General features: G+C 34.6%; 1 pseudogene; it reads left to right on the forward strand.

The window, feature by feature from the left end:
* Positions 1-10,694: 10,694 nt before the first annotated feature.
* LOC145576587 (glutathione S-transferase U9 pseudogene) lies at positions 10,695-12,224 on the forward strand (annotated as a pseudogene).
* The last annotated feature ends 1,856 nt before the right edge of the window (positions 12,225-14,080 follow it).

The raw sequence follows: 14,080 nt of genomic DNA on the forward strand, positions 1-14,080 counted from the left end.
AATTTCATGGTAATTTTTCTTAATTTCTACTGCCAAAATTTAGGTTAATTAACTAATTAAATATTTGGAATTTTGGAATTTTTCTTAATTTCTAAAATTTTTTGTCAAATATAGACTGCTTTTGAAAATAACTACTCCGTAATTTTTAAAACTTTTTTTTTTTTTTGAAAGAATTTTTAAAACTTTTTTCATAAAACAAACCATATCATATTTTATTATTTTCATATTTTCTCTCCTCCAATTCTCTTCACTACTTTTGCTTTTTATAATTTTTCTTCACTAGTTTTGTTTTTTATACAGTAATTTTTTTTAATATTCTTCCACCTTCCCCACTACCTTCATATCTTATTACTTTCTCCAATTTCTTCTACAATTTCACACATGAAAAAATGGAGTAAGTATTTAAAAACTGAGGGTATATATCCGTTACTACACAACATCTTAGACATTCTTCATTACACAAACTTTAAGAAAAATGTAGTGGATTAATTTATTGAATTGTTTATACTCGTACTTTATTTAGGTAAAGTCGGTATGATAATGTAAGTGGAGTGTAGTGGGAGTGGATGCAAATTTTATTGAAATGAGTAAATTAGTAGGCCTTACTGGGTCATTCAAATTGATTACTATAATAGATGGTCTAATTTCATTTTTAATAATGTGTCGTATACTATTTAGGGCATCCACAATATAACAAACCGGTTTGTTCACTTGACACGTCATCATTACACAAACCTTTTCCCTAATAAATCTTTTATCAACAATAGATAAACCTGAAGTTATATAAACGGAGGGTTGAGAGACAATAAAGCCATGTCTCACAAGGGTAATATAGGCATTTCAGGTGTCAATTTAAAGTTGTCTCATTGAGCAATCAAATGATATCACTGGAGTTTCAGTGGTACAAAATACTCTCAGTGTTACAAAATATAGTCTCAGTGGTACTTCAAAAAGTTCATCTGGAGTTTTAGTGGAACAAATATAAACTCAGTGGTAGTGGTCCCCAAAATTTTTTGTCCGTTTTTGCTCATGATACATGTCTGAAAAGTTTTAGTAGGGCCCACACTACCTTTTTCACTCTTCCTATCACTCTCCTCCTTTCTATCTCTTCCTTATATTTTTATGTTAATTTTAATGATTGTGAGATATTTTCATTTGTCTCACAACCCTTGATTTATACTTCCTCATATAAACCTATTTATAGGTTTATGTAAAGGACCCACTATCAATACAACTAATTAAAAGCATCCAAACCAAAAGTAAAGAAAAAAAGAGTAAAGCTTAAAATTTTTGCCAACTAAGCAAGTACAAATCGGTTTGTCTACAAAACCTCTCCACAACAAACCTCAACCCACAACAAGAGGTTTGTTCACAAACCTCTAAATTGTTCTTACAAACCTCTAATTGCTATTGCCCTTACAAAAAATGTGTCAAATAGGGGATTAGCACCCAACATTTAAATTTTTCAACCATGTAATTCACTTTCTAGAATAGTACTCCATCCGTTTTTAAATACTTGCTCTATTTCTATTTTTTGCACTATTCATTTATCCTAGTTTGACTAATGTTTGTGATTTATACATAAGAAAAAAATATAGTCTTGTGGGTACTTGTTGGAATCATCTCAATGAATAGATTATTAATTTTAAATTATTAGAATTTATACTTATTGGTAATTAAAGATATTAGTAATCAAAGATTAACATCGGCACGTGTGTCCAAGATAAATAGAACAAGTATTTAAAAAGGGAGGGAGTAGAAAAAACCAACTTTTCTAAGACGGATTTCATATATGATGAAATCGTTAAAATACATTAAACAATACGTAGTATTACGTAAGAATATGTAAGTTCAGTAAAGTATATACCAATGTATTAGGATTGTACATTTGTACCCCACAACTATATAACTACTATAAGGTTATAAGATCAATCTCCATTAGAGGTAACTTGAGTATGAGTTTTTGGTCCAGTTTATATGTTTTTTGCAACAGGTACCTTCAATTCTCTTCCAAAGATATACGAATAAGATATATTTGCAATAATGAATAAACTCAAATGTAAAAGTCAATAGACTTAATGTAATAGAAGCCCACAAGCTAGCTGTAGCAGCTAGGTATGTAATTGGCTTTGCTTTCTTGATTGTCAAAAAAAAAAAAAAAAAAAATACAAAGTAGCATAATCTTAACAAGATTACAAGAAGAAAAAAATAAAAAATAATTTATGTGCACAGGTTAAATAATTTTTAAATTAAAATCGACTTGTCTTCATTTTTTAAAAGTGATGTATTGCATCATCATCCTTAACTAAAAAGATTGTTTTAAATTTCTTAATTAATGTGAAACTACCATTTAATATTTGATCACCCATCTTGTTTAGCAACTTGTTCTTAACATAAAGCTCATAAATGGTGTCTGGACAATAAAACTTTTTGGGGGCGTGAATTGGAGAAACGTCACAAGCAATTTGTCACTCCAAGGGGAGGTTGTTTCAACGGTTAGTGAAGGGGAGGAATATGTAATAGGGAAACGGTAAATAATACTACTATTATCATTTCGAATTGTGCTATGGAGTTTCAGTATTGGCAACAATTACTTACAGAAAAGTGGGTAAATTGAATCTTTATAAATTAACACCACCTCAACTCTACAGGAAATACAGTTTTTAAAAAATATTTTAAGAATGGAAAACAAGGAGAATTTAGGAATTCATTTGGGATCCCCAATTGATTTCTCTCATAAAAGGGCTGACACCTTTCCATACTTGGTTGATAAATTAAGTTGCTACAAATGTTATGGGTTGGAGCTCTTTGAAGCTTTCGCAACTGGCAAAGTTCGTTTGGATCAACATAGTCCTCATTTATGTCTCCTCTCATGTGATGAAATGCTTTAAGCTACCTATCTCTATTGCTAATGATATCGGCTCCATCATTGCTAGATTCTTCTAAGCCTCGAAAGGGGAAAAAGGTATGCATTGGGTCAAGAAGGATAACTGTATGGAATATTTCAAGCATTCCACACTTGAGTCCCACTGTGATCATTGGGCCGTAGGTAAAATTCGGTTTGAGCCCAAGTAGTTTGACCATAACTTCCTCATTATTCATTGGAATTGGGCTTATAATGTATTGTTGGAAAGGTATTTTCAAGCCTCATCCAACTACACCATTATTGGACCCATATCATGGACCAAACTAAAATGGACTGGACATTTTTCATAAATAGGGTACGAATGAATGATTTTTGAAAACAAAAATAAGTATTTTTATTAAAAATAGAGGAATCACAAGACTCTTTCACATTTCATCTTGCTTGATAATCAAATGACGTGAAAGATATTCATCACTGGGTTTAGTTTTTTGGGAGACACAATAAGGTGTTTACAATAACATTCATCTCCCTAAGAGAATGGGTGGGTTGAGGTTTATATCGGCAGGTACTTTAAATGATGCAATGTTATTTAGGTAGGTTCAGAGAATGCATTGCAACCCTCAACTTTCGGCTTCTAAAGTGCTCTATAAGAATGATTTGAGTCCCTTGTATACTGGGAAAAAGGTTCCTAAGGTGAGGACAAATCTTTCATGGGGAAATAGGGGTTTGCATAGGGTAACTAATACCTTCTTAGAGTGGGTTTACTTGGAAAATTGATTTCGGGGAAATGATCAAGTTAGCAAATATGAAATTTGGTAAATGGTGTAGTGCCTGTTCTTGCTTCTGAACAGCCTTTAAGAAGAGTAAGGACGAGTTTGGTTGGTGATTCAATCTTAAGGGGGCCTAAGAGGTGGGATGTCCAAGGTGTGAGAGGTCGCTTTGAATGGGAAAGTGCGAGGGTGACCTTGAATTCAGAATTATCAAAAGTGTAGGAGGAAGATATTTTGTATTATTAGAGGCATCACAAGTCAAGTAAATATACTATTAAGACATGATGTTCCACTACTAGAAAAACCTCATTTTCGACGGAAAAATTCCGTCGAAAACACCTCAAAATCCGTCGAAAAATACCTTTCCGACGGAATTCCGTCGGAAAAGGGTTCGTAGTAAATAGGGTCTTTTTCGACGAAAATTCCATCGGAAACACTTTTCCGACGTAATTCTTTCGTCGGAAAGGATTTCGGGCACCGCAAAATCCGTCGGAAATCTCCGACGGACGCAATTCCGTCGGAAAATTCATTTATGAAATTAAAAAAAAATACGCCGCGCCACCACTGGCACGGCGTATCACCACCTCCAATCGCGTTTCACTACCCTATCCAACCCTAAACCCACCTAAGCCTAGATCTTAACTATCCTTACATGGCCTAACCCTAAACGGCTAAACCCACCTAAGCCCAAACCACCCCCCCACAAACACAGACCTAACCCAGCGGCCAGCGCCACCCACCACCCACCACACACTACCAACCCACCAAACCCAGATCTAAACCCGAACTACACCCCACCTAAACCTAGATCTAAACCCACCAACCATGGTCTACCTAAACCCGACCCACCCACCACAGTCCACCTAAACCACCCACCACCGCCCACCTAAACCACCCACCGCGGCACCAAAACAACCCCAACCACCGTAAAAATTAAAAAAAAAATCGAAAAAAACATCCAACAATTTTTTAAAAAAGAGGTACATACCTTATTCCACCTCCTAAACCTCGATATTGGGTTTATGAGGCGAAATTCAACCATGAAAACTCTAGATCTAGACTTTTCATGGTCGAATTTTGCCTAAAAACCTTCGTTATTGCGCCGTTGATGTTCATGTGTGGGTTGTTGTTGTTGCTGTTGATGGTCGATTTTTCACCTCGAGGAAAGAGAAGACGGGAAGGAGAAGGACCGAAGGAGAAGAGGAAAGAGAAGGGGAAGGACCGAAGGAGAAGAGGAAAAGAGGAGGAGCAGTAAGAAAGGAGAGATAAGAACGAAGGAAAGGAGAAGAGGAGAGAGAAAGGGGAGGAGGAGAAAAGGAGAAAGAGAGGCGGAACATTTCTGGGAATTTAGGGCAAGGGAACGCGTTTTAGGTTTAAGTAAAAAAAAGTTTTATTTTTTTTTATTTTTAAAATAGTATTCCGACGGAAGAAAAATCCGTCGGAAAGCACATATATTACGACGGAATTTTTTTCCGTCGGAAATTTCCGACGGAAAAAAATCCCTCGAAAATTTCGCAATTTCCGACAAAATTTCGTGTCTGTCGCAAAGATTCCGTCGGTATTCATCAGTTTTCTAGTAGTGTTCTTCCCTTCAAAGGATGAAAGCTTCAGGAATTGATGACAGTGGGCTGACACCAGTTTTTTTTTTAAAAGTGTTATGGTGCCTCAACATCCCTCCAAAGTGGAGTATTTTCATATGGAAATTAGGGTATGTTCTCTTACGTTGAAATTCAGTTCAGTTCAGTTCAGTTTAGTTCAGTTCAATTCAGTTCAGTTCAGTTCAGCTCAGCTCCTAATTTCCTTCTCTTATAAAATATTCATTTCAGTTCAGTTCAGCTCAGTTCAGTTCAGCTCAATTCAGTCAATGAGAATAGGCCCTTAGTCATGAATGGACTAGCTGTAAAGGAGAATTTGCATCATAGGGGCATATCTTTATGAGTGACTTGTGATCTTTGTGGGGAGGAAGAAGAAAGTACTCAACATCTTTTTCAAGACTACATACTGGCTCAGTTTGCGTGGGAAAATAACGTCTTTGTGGTGTATCTACTTCAATGCGACAATGGATTCGGAAATATATCCTACTTTTTTTTATAGCGAGGATGGTATTCATAGCAACATAATCACTACTTTTATAGTGAATTTGTGGTGTATGTGGATCTATAGAAATGAAATGGTATTCAGAGGAGACGATAACGATATGGCAGCTCTTCTCTGTCATATTGACAAGGCAAGGGAAGAACTTGAGATTTTTAGGAACATGCCGATTCCTCAACAGGATAGTGTTTTAGGCACTAAGCCCCCGGATTTCCTCTATGCATCTTTAGGGATGGAGGACTTCTAGCTCCAGGCAAACGAGATCAGCTCACAGGGGATTACAATTCTAATTGATGGTTCTTGGCAGAAAATTACAGGCAATGTAGGGTTGGGTTAGGTGCTGATGGTGAGTCTCAAAAAGGTGAAGGACACTACTGTAGAGCGGTTTTGGCTATTCATGCGGAAACTCTAGCTTTTCTCATGGCCATCAGACGGGCTAGCACTAAAAGCTGGCATAAGATTTTTTTGTTCTCGGATTCTACTAATCTGGTCAATATCCTCCAAAATTGCCAAGACTCGAACATTGGCATTTTATGGACAGCAAGTAAGCTACAAACTTGCGTGGTTTGGAAGGTGAGCAGAGTACAAGTACAAGAGCACACTTGGTTGCTAACGAATGAAGAATTAATCTTTCTAGCTTTGCTACTTTGTTTCTTTGTTTCTTTTTTCTGTTGTTAAAAAAAAAAAAAGTCATTGGGGAGAATAATACTCTTCACTTACTCAAAACAAACAAATTAAATTTTTAATTTTAATTAAGGATAATTTATCATTTAAATATAAACCCTAACTCTTATTCTCTAGACAACATATCTATATGCTAATGTTCATTTTTAAAATTAGTTTAAACATTCTTTTTTTTTCAGATCCAATATGAGTTCAACTGAACTACTGAATCCATATTGAATCTTTCACTTAATGTATGTAGTTCTATTCTTAAAATTAAAAACAAAACCATGTACTAATTAAAGAGAGAGGGTCTCTAGCTACAATCAAACATGCGTGCTTTTAGTTTGTACCCTCTTTTCCATAACTAGTTCTTGATACTAAAGTCAGTTTCTCTTCCCTTAAAATAAGCTACGCTGATCTGATTTTTAATACTTCCTTCATTTTATATTAGTTGTAATTTTGGGGTATTATTTGTGAGACATACAAAATATCAAAGTTGCAACTAATATGTAATGGAGGAAATAAGATGATACGATTTTTTCTAATCTTGTTTGATTTGATTAGACTTTTTATCGCATTTTTACACAAATGTATACTCCGTAAGAATTAACATTAACAAATTCAATCTTATTATAAGATTCGTCTCATCATGTACTTTTCAAATATGTAAATTTATTTTTCATAAATTCTTTAATACACAACTAAAGATATATATTTAGAAATAAGAAAATGAAAATAATAATTTTAAGGAAAAATTGCCACCATTAATCCCAACTTTACCTCGTCCGCCAATATTAACCCCAACTTTCGTTTATTCCCTATCACTCCCAACTTTATACCATATTAATTTTTATCACCCCCATATGACTGCAACCGATTAATCATGTTAACATTTGTGAATTAGATTTTTTTTTCACACGTGTCAATATTTAATTGGTTGAAAAAATAGAAAATTAAAAAAAATGTAAAACAAAAATTTAAATTACCTAAAACTAATCCAGCACCCGCTCCACCTCCACCACCACCGACGCACACCCTCTCCCAGCGCAGCCAAAACATCACAGCGCAGCCAAAACAACCCCCTCCCCAAAATCGACCACCAAAATTGGCCACAAATAATGGCCAAAATCAGCCGATGTTGGGGTTGAATGGTTGATTTCAACCCTAAATTGGCCGATTTCGGCAATTTGTGGCCCATTTCGTGGCTGATTGTCGCCGGTTTTTGAAAGGAAAAGGGGCGAAATTCGTCGGGGAAAGGAAGGTGTAGGTGAAATCGGCGGAGAAGGGGGCGAAATCGGTGGGAAAGGGGGTGAAATCGGCGGGTAATAAGGGGGCAAAATCGGCGGGGAAGAGGATTGTTTTGGCTGCATTGGGTTGCAAAATCGAGGGTGGGGGAAGGGAAATGGGTGGGTTTCGAGGGCGGGGGAGGGGCCGGTGGGCGCCGTTTTCCAGCAGCGGGGGAGGGGTTTTTGGGGTTGGGGGCAATTTTCCGGGGGGTGGGGGTGGGTGTTTTTCGGGATAGGTGTGGGGGTGGGTTTGGTAGTTTTTTTTTTAATTTTTTTTAATGTTGTTTGGACCTATCACGTGTGGACACGTGTCTAGGTAATTTGCTATATCAAGTTAGATGACCGGTTGAGGGGTGATAGAAATTAAAGGTATACAAAGTTGGGAGTGATGGTGAATAAACGAAAGTAGGAATTATTATTGGCAGACGAGGCAAAGTTCGGATTAATGGTGGCAATCTTTTCAAAAACATTTTTTTCAAATCTAATCTAATTTTAATAACTGAGTAATTTACATCTGAATATGTTGATAAACCAAGTCCATATACCTTGCCTTCAAAAGGCGTTCATTTTTTGTAATCTCTAAAGTTTACTCAGACGGAAGAAAATGGTATCAGCACATGTTTGATATGCCAAAGTCATGTTGTTATTATTGCTGCCATTATTTGATTTGCCAATAAAAATTGGAGAACGCTTAGCTTGATTTTATTGATTTTCACATTAGTTTGAGTACTTTTTAGTTTTTATAGTGTACAAGTCTAGTAAGAATGATTTTATTGAATTATCATTAGCTTGATCTTATTTAAGGAATCCCATCCACTTCCCTCTTCTGTTGAGCCTTGTTGGGGTTTCTCTAACATTAGTGATTTTATTGTTAAATCACCTACTTGGCTTGTCATAATATCTCATCTCATACTAAATGGGATTTTTCTTTGATTTGGAAATTAAATATTTCTCCAAAACTGAAAATTTTTGTTTGACAATTTTCTACCTAATAGGCTAATTTTGTTCATCGTCAGTTGGATATATTTCTTCTATGTGCCCCTCTGTAATTGTCATGATGAAACTCAATATCATCTTTTTCTATCTAATTCCTACACTTTTCAATTTTGGAATGCTGATGCTACTATTAGTTGGATTGGTCGGGTCCCTTTAACTACTGGTATTTATATTTGCTTTTTAAAGTTTTAAAGGTAATTTCTCTATGTCTCTAAAAAAAGGTTATAACTTCCCCTTCCCCTTCCTCATCCCCAACGCTACCACCAAAAACTCATCTGATTCCTTCCCCTTTCCTAACCTCGAAATCCACTGGATATCCAATTTTATCATATTTAAAATTAACTCCCCTTAAAGGTTATATCATTAAAAAATAATCAAAAGATTGTATTATTATATTAAAGAAGAATGAGTCAAAGATTGTAATTTTTCCATATTAATATAAAAATAGTCATTTTAAAGATTATTAACATAGAATTTTCAGCATGGATGGATATGAGATTCATATAAGGCCTAAGGGCATGCAGATCAGCTGTGGTTTTCAACTGAAGGTAGGAGTACCTTAATTTATTCACGTGCATATTGAATTTATGGCCATTGGGAGACAGGTCCATTGCCCCATTGGTACAATGACCATACGTTCACATGGAAAAATAATGGATGCACATTATTCATTATTGCACGAGCTCTATAGTACGAAAATTTGTGAGCAAAAGTACTCAATCCCGATGACAACACAAAAAATATTAGGTGATATGCATACATCATAGTATACACGATTTTCAGGCGACATCATAGACATTTCGACATGGCAGTTCTTGGACTATTTGGCACTGATTTTAGGATCGGTTTTGGTCAATTTCAGGAAGGCTTCAGGCGACTTTCTCGGAAAGGAAAAGGGCAGTTTTCCGGCGATTTTTAGGCGATACTTCCGACAGTCATTCTTCTTCTCCGGCAACATATCCATGATCCCAATTTTTAATTATAAGTATATTTTCGAAAATTTATTAATGCTATGAAATAGATTCTCATAATTTATAAAATGATTGATGAATGATGAACGATGAATGATGATAAACAATGAACGATGAACGAGATGATGAACAATTTTGACGTAGATGATTTAAGGAATTTAATTTTATGATTTCTAATTATAATTATAAATTTGAAAATTAATTTTATTATAAAACTAGATTTTCATAATTTATAATTATGTATTTCTAAAAATAATTACATGTATTAAAAAAAATGCAAAAAAAAAATTACAATTTTTTTTTTGAAGCAATTTTAATACATTATGGATATTAAAATAATTCGAAATGAAAATAAAAATACAAAATACAGGCCAATCAGATTTTGCCACATCAGTAAGTTGTGGTGTCATTTTTAAAGAATGACATTGTAAAATTTTTACCCAAAATTATACTTCCTCCGTTCTGTTAATATTGCAACAAGGAGGAAATTATGCATCCCAAACATATTTTATATGCTAAATATCTATAATTGTGTAAGACTAAAAATTACAAAAAGTTGATATTGTGAAAGTATTATATGAGACGAATCCAACAAGATCCCACTTGACTATATTTTGTTTAACGTATAACTCATATTATACGGTCAAACAAGAGTGATGAATAGTGCAAAAAGTCCATTGTTGCAATATTAATAGAACGGAGGAAGTATTTTCTATGAAAATTGTATTTCAAATGACTACCACTATTTTAAATTGAACGGTTGTGATTTAATGATTTATATATAATAATAAGAATATTAATTAATACGGAGTAATGATGGTGGTTCACATGTGGTCATATATCACTATCCCAAATGGAAATAAGAATACTCTATATAAATTTGAATATTTGATGGTCTTTCGCTTATAGCTTCAAATTTATTTTGCTGCCTACAATTTCATAAAGTGCGCGACTTTTATTGACAATCAAGTTGATAATTTTCTAGTTTTGAACGTTAGATGGGTTAAGATTGCACTTAAAGTCAAGTTGATAATTTCATAAAGGGATGGAAGATGATGAAAAGAAAGTGGTGCTCCATGGTTTTTTTTCAAGCCCTTATGCTAGATGGGTGAAGATTGCCCTTAAAATCAAGGGCATACCCTATGAATATGTTGAAGAGAACTTGAAAAAGAAGAGCCAAATGCTACTTGAGTACAATCCTATACACAAGAAAATTCCCGTACTTGTTCATAAAGGAAACCCTATTTTGGAGTCATTGGTGATCCTACAATACATTGATGAAACATGGAAGAATTCTCCTCATCTCTTACCATGTACAATACATATACATTTCTTTTTCTTTTCTTTTTTTCTTTTTTTTTTTTTTAATTTATTTATTTTTTATTATATAGATAGATATACCATTAACTTATATTGTGTTTATACAAGTACTATAGTAATATGAAATTTCATGTTTTTTAATAATAAATAATCTTTATGTATTAATTGTTAAATTTGTGTGTTAAACGGTGATGAAATATTTTATTTTATTGTTTTATGATAATGATATGTATTAACTTTTTTTTACGGAAGTAAGTTATTCCCATCAATTGTGAAAATTTTAAGGTGTAGGCGGTTGTACCTTGCTTGGTACAGTAAAAAAACGCAAAAAGAACATGTAACTATTTTGTAAAGAGCATTTATTTTGTAAAGAACATATAGTTGTTTTGTAACGAACATCCAATTTTATATATTTTTTTCATATCTAAAGAACTTCTGTAATATTAATAAAGAACATGATAATATTATGTAATAAACTTTATCTATTTATAACCACCCTAATTTGAAGACAAAATTTAATAAACATTTCACATTAAGCAATGATCATTATGTTGCAAATAAAGTACATTACACTGACTAATCAATGAACATAAACATATGTTCTTTTTATTTATTTTTTTTGGTGCAAATATGTTCTTTTCTTTCTAGGTATATGTTCATTACATTTTGGTAGTATGTTATTTTTACTTTAGATATATGTTCATTACATTTTAATAGTATGTTATTTTCACTATAACTATATGTTCCTTACTTTTATATATCATGTTCTTTCCTACAAAACGACTGTACGTTGCACCGTACAGGCGCCTGTAGGAACCAGCTATTGATCAATTGTGTTAGCTTTATTTGAAATCTGGTCGTGTGCTTGTCAATATAATTAAGCTAATTGGTGTGTTTGTACTAATTGTAACAGCTTTTAATGTCTTTGACGAGGGTTATAGCAAGTCAAGGGACTGAAGAAAAGTTCATAAGAGAATTTCAAATGAACTTGAACATTATAGAAGAAAACATGAAGGTTATATTTCCATATGATGCACCTTCTTGTAATGAAGATATGAGGATGCTAGACATAATGTTATGCGTTATTCCAAGCACTGTCAAAGCCCTAGAAGATGCCTTAAATTTGAAGTTAATGGAACCACAAAAATATCCATTGACAACCTCAAGATTGGCATCTCTTTCGGGCCTCAATGTGGTAAAAGACACTGCATCGCCTCATGAGAGGTTCGTCAAATTGTATCGATCGACCCCGTAGGAAGTTATCTCAGCTTCCATATTGTAATACCAAGTGCAATCCCTCATGCATGGTTTATATTGTGTGTAATAGCTATAAACTACGATGATCTACCTTTATCAATATTGTGTTTTTTTGGTTCTATATGCTACTCAACCTTTGTCTCATTGGACCCCTAGCCACTACGACTGTGCCCAAATCGCAACAATTCTGCCAAGCAAGTGTTGGGATTTTGTAGGTAATTGAAGAACACATGCAGCAAATTACCACATCAATTATAACATTGCTATTGAGTATTAACGGATGAAAATGTTCCCTAATTTATATTATCTAACAAATATGTTTATTATACTTGGTATCTAAATGAATACTATCAATGGCAAATATTTTAAGGGTCGTTCGATATCACATAGGGCTAAATGGGCGACAACCAAAACCATGAAAACCCCCCTGATATGATTGATCAAATGGTAAGATCAAATAAAAAACCAAAAAGAAAAATCACCCATTTGATATTCAATCATGGGAAGAAATCAGGGGAGATAGCCCAGTCTTCTGCTATGGAGGTGGAGGGACAGGGTTTAGCGCAAGGACACAGAGGACTCACCCCTCTTCTGGTAAGAGAAGGCAATGACCAACCCATACCAAACATAGGGGTGACAACAAAATCATTCAGAGATTTGCTAAGAGATACTCAACTTGCACCTCAAAATGATATGGGGAATAACCTTGATCTGGAAGAGGAAGATGTGTCTGATGATGATGAAGCTCCGGAAGGTATGGAAGATAGTGATAGGTGCCCTATCATTTTGCTAACAAAGGAAGAGAAGAGGATTATGAGAAAGCCCTGGAAACATACCCTAATTATTCGAATGTTTGATGGGAGCTTAGGGTACATGGGATTAATGAAGAAACTTAAGCGCAAGTGGCAATTGAAGGGGGATTTAATTTTAACTGATATTGGCTGTAAGTATTTCATTGCTCGGTTTAATAACGTCGATGATTATACTTATGTTCTTACACAAGGTCCATGGCTTATTGATGACAAATATCTTACAATACGAAAATGGACCCCAAATTTCATACCAGAGGAAGCCTCTATTAATGTGTTAACTGTGTGGGTTAGGATCCCAAACCTCTCAGTTGAGTACTTTGACAAAGAATTCTTGAAGAAAATTGGTAAAGTAATTAGAGTGGATAAACCCACTGCGTATGCGGAGAGAGGCCAATTCACGAGACTCAGTGTGGAAATTGACCTCTCTAAACCCCTTCTAGCAAAGTTCTGGCTTAAAGGGAAAATTTGGAGAATCCAATACGAGGGTATTAAGATGCTTTGTTATAAATGTGGAAAACTTGGCCATGTTGAGAGTCAATGTGCTTCGACATACCCGACTGATAATATGATTATCGATGGTGTTAATGCTCAGTTGAAAGTCATCGATAATCAACATAAGGACCCTCCTGCTAAACCTGAACTTACTGACAATTTTGGAGATTGGATGTTGGTGAAGAAACCGGGTCGTAAGAGAAACCCAAGGATGGAGAAATCTGGGTCGGGTCAAGGAAAAGAGGGTCAGAACCTAAACAAGGAAGTTAGTCAACAATTACCCCGTAATCCTTCTAGAGATACAGGGGGTATTGAGGCTAATAAGTCAAGTTTTGATATACTTGCTTCCCAAGATGCGCTAGAGGATTAAGATTTTGGAAATTCTTTGGGGAAAGATAAGTCTAAAACTGTTATCAATTTGGAAACGGGGGAACTTACAAAAGATTTAAATATATCTTCTACTAATTTAGAAGAGAATATTCCAACAGTAAGCCTTGGAGAACAATCTCAAAGCCGGTTGGTCAGCCTTCCAAATATAAATTCCTTTAAT

Source organism: Chenopodium album, chromosome 2 (genome assembly GCF_948465745.1).
Source record: "Chenopodium album chromosome 2, dcCheAlbu1.1, whole genome shotgun sequence".
In the NCBI taxonomy this organism is placed as follows: Eukaryota; Viridiplantae; Streptophyta; class Magnoliopsida; order Caryophyllales; family Amaranthaceae; genus Chenopodium; species Chenopodium album.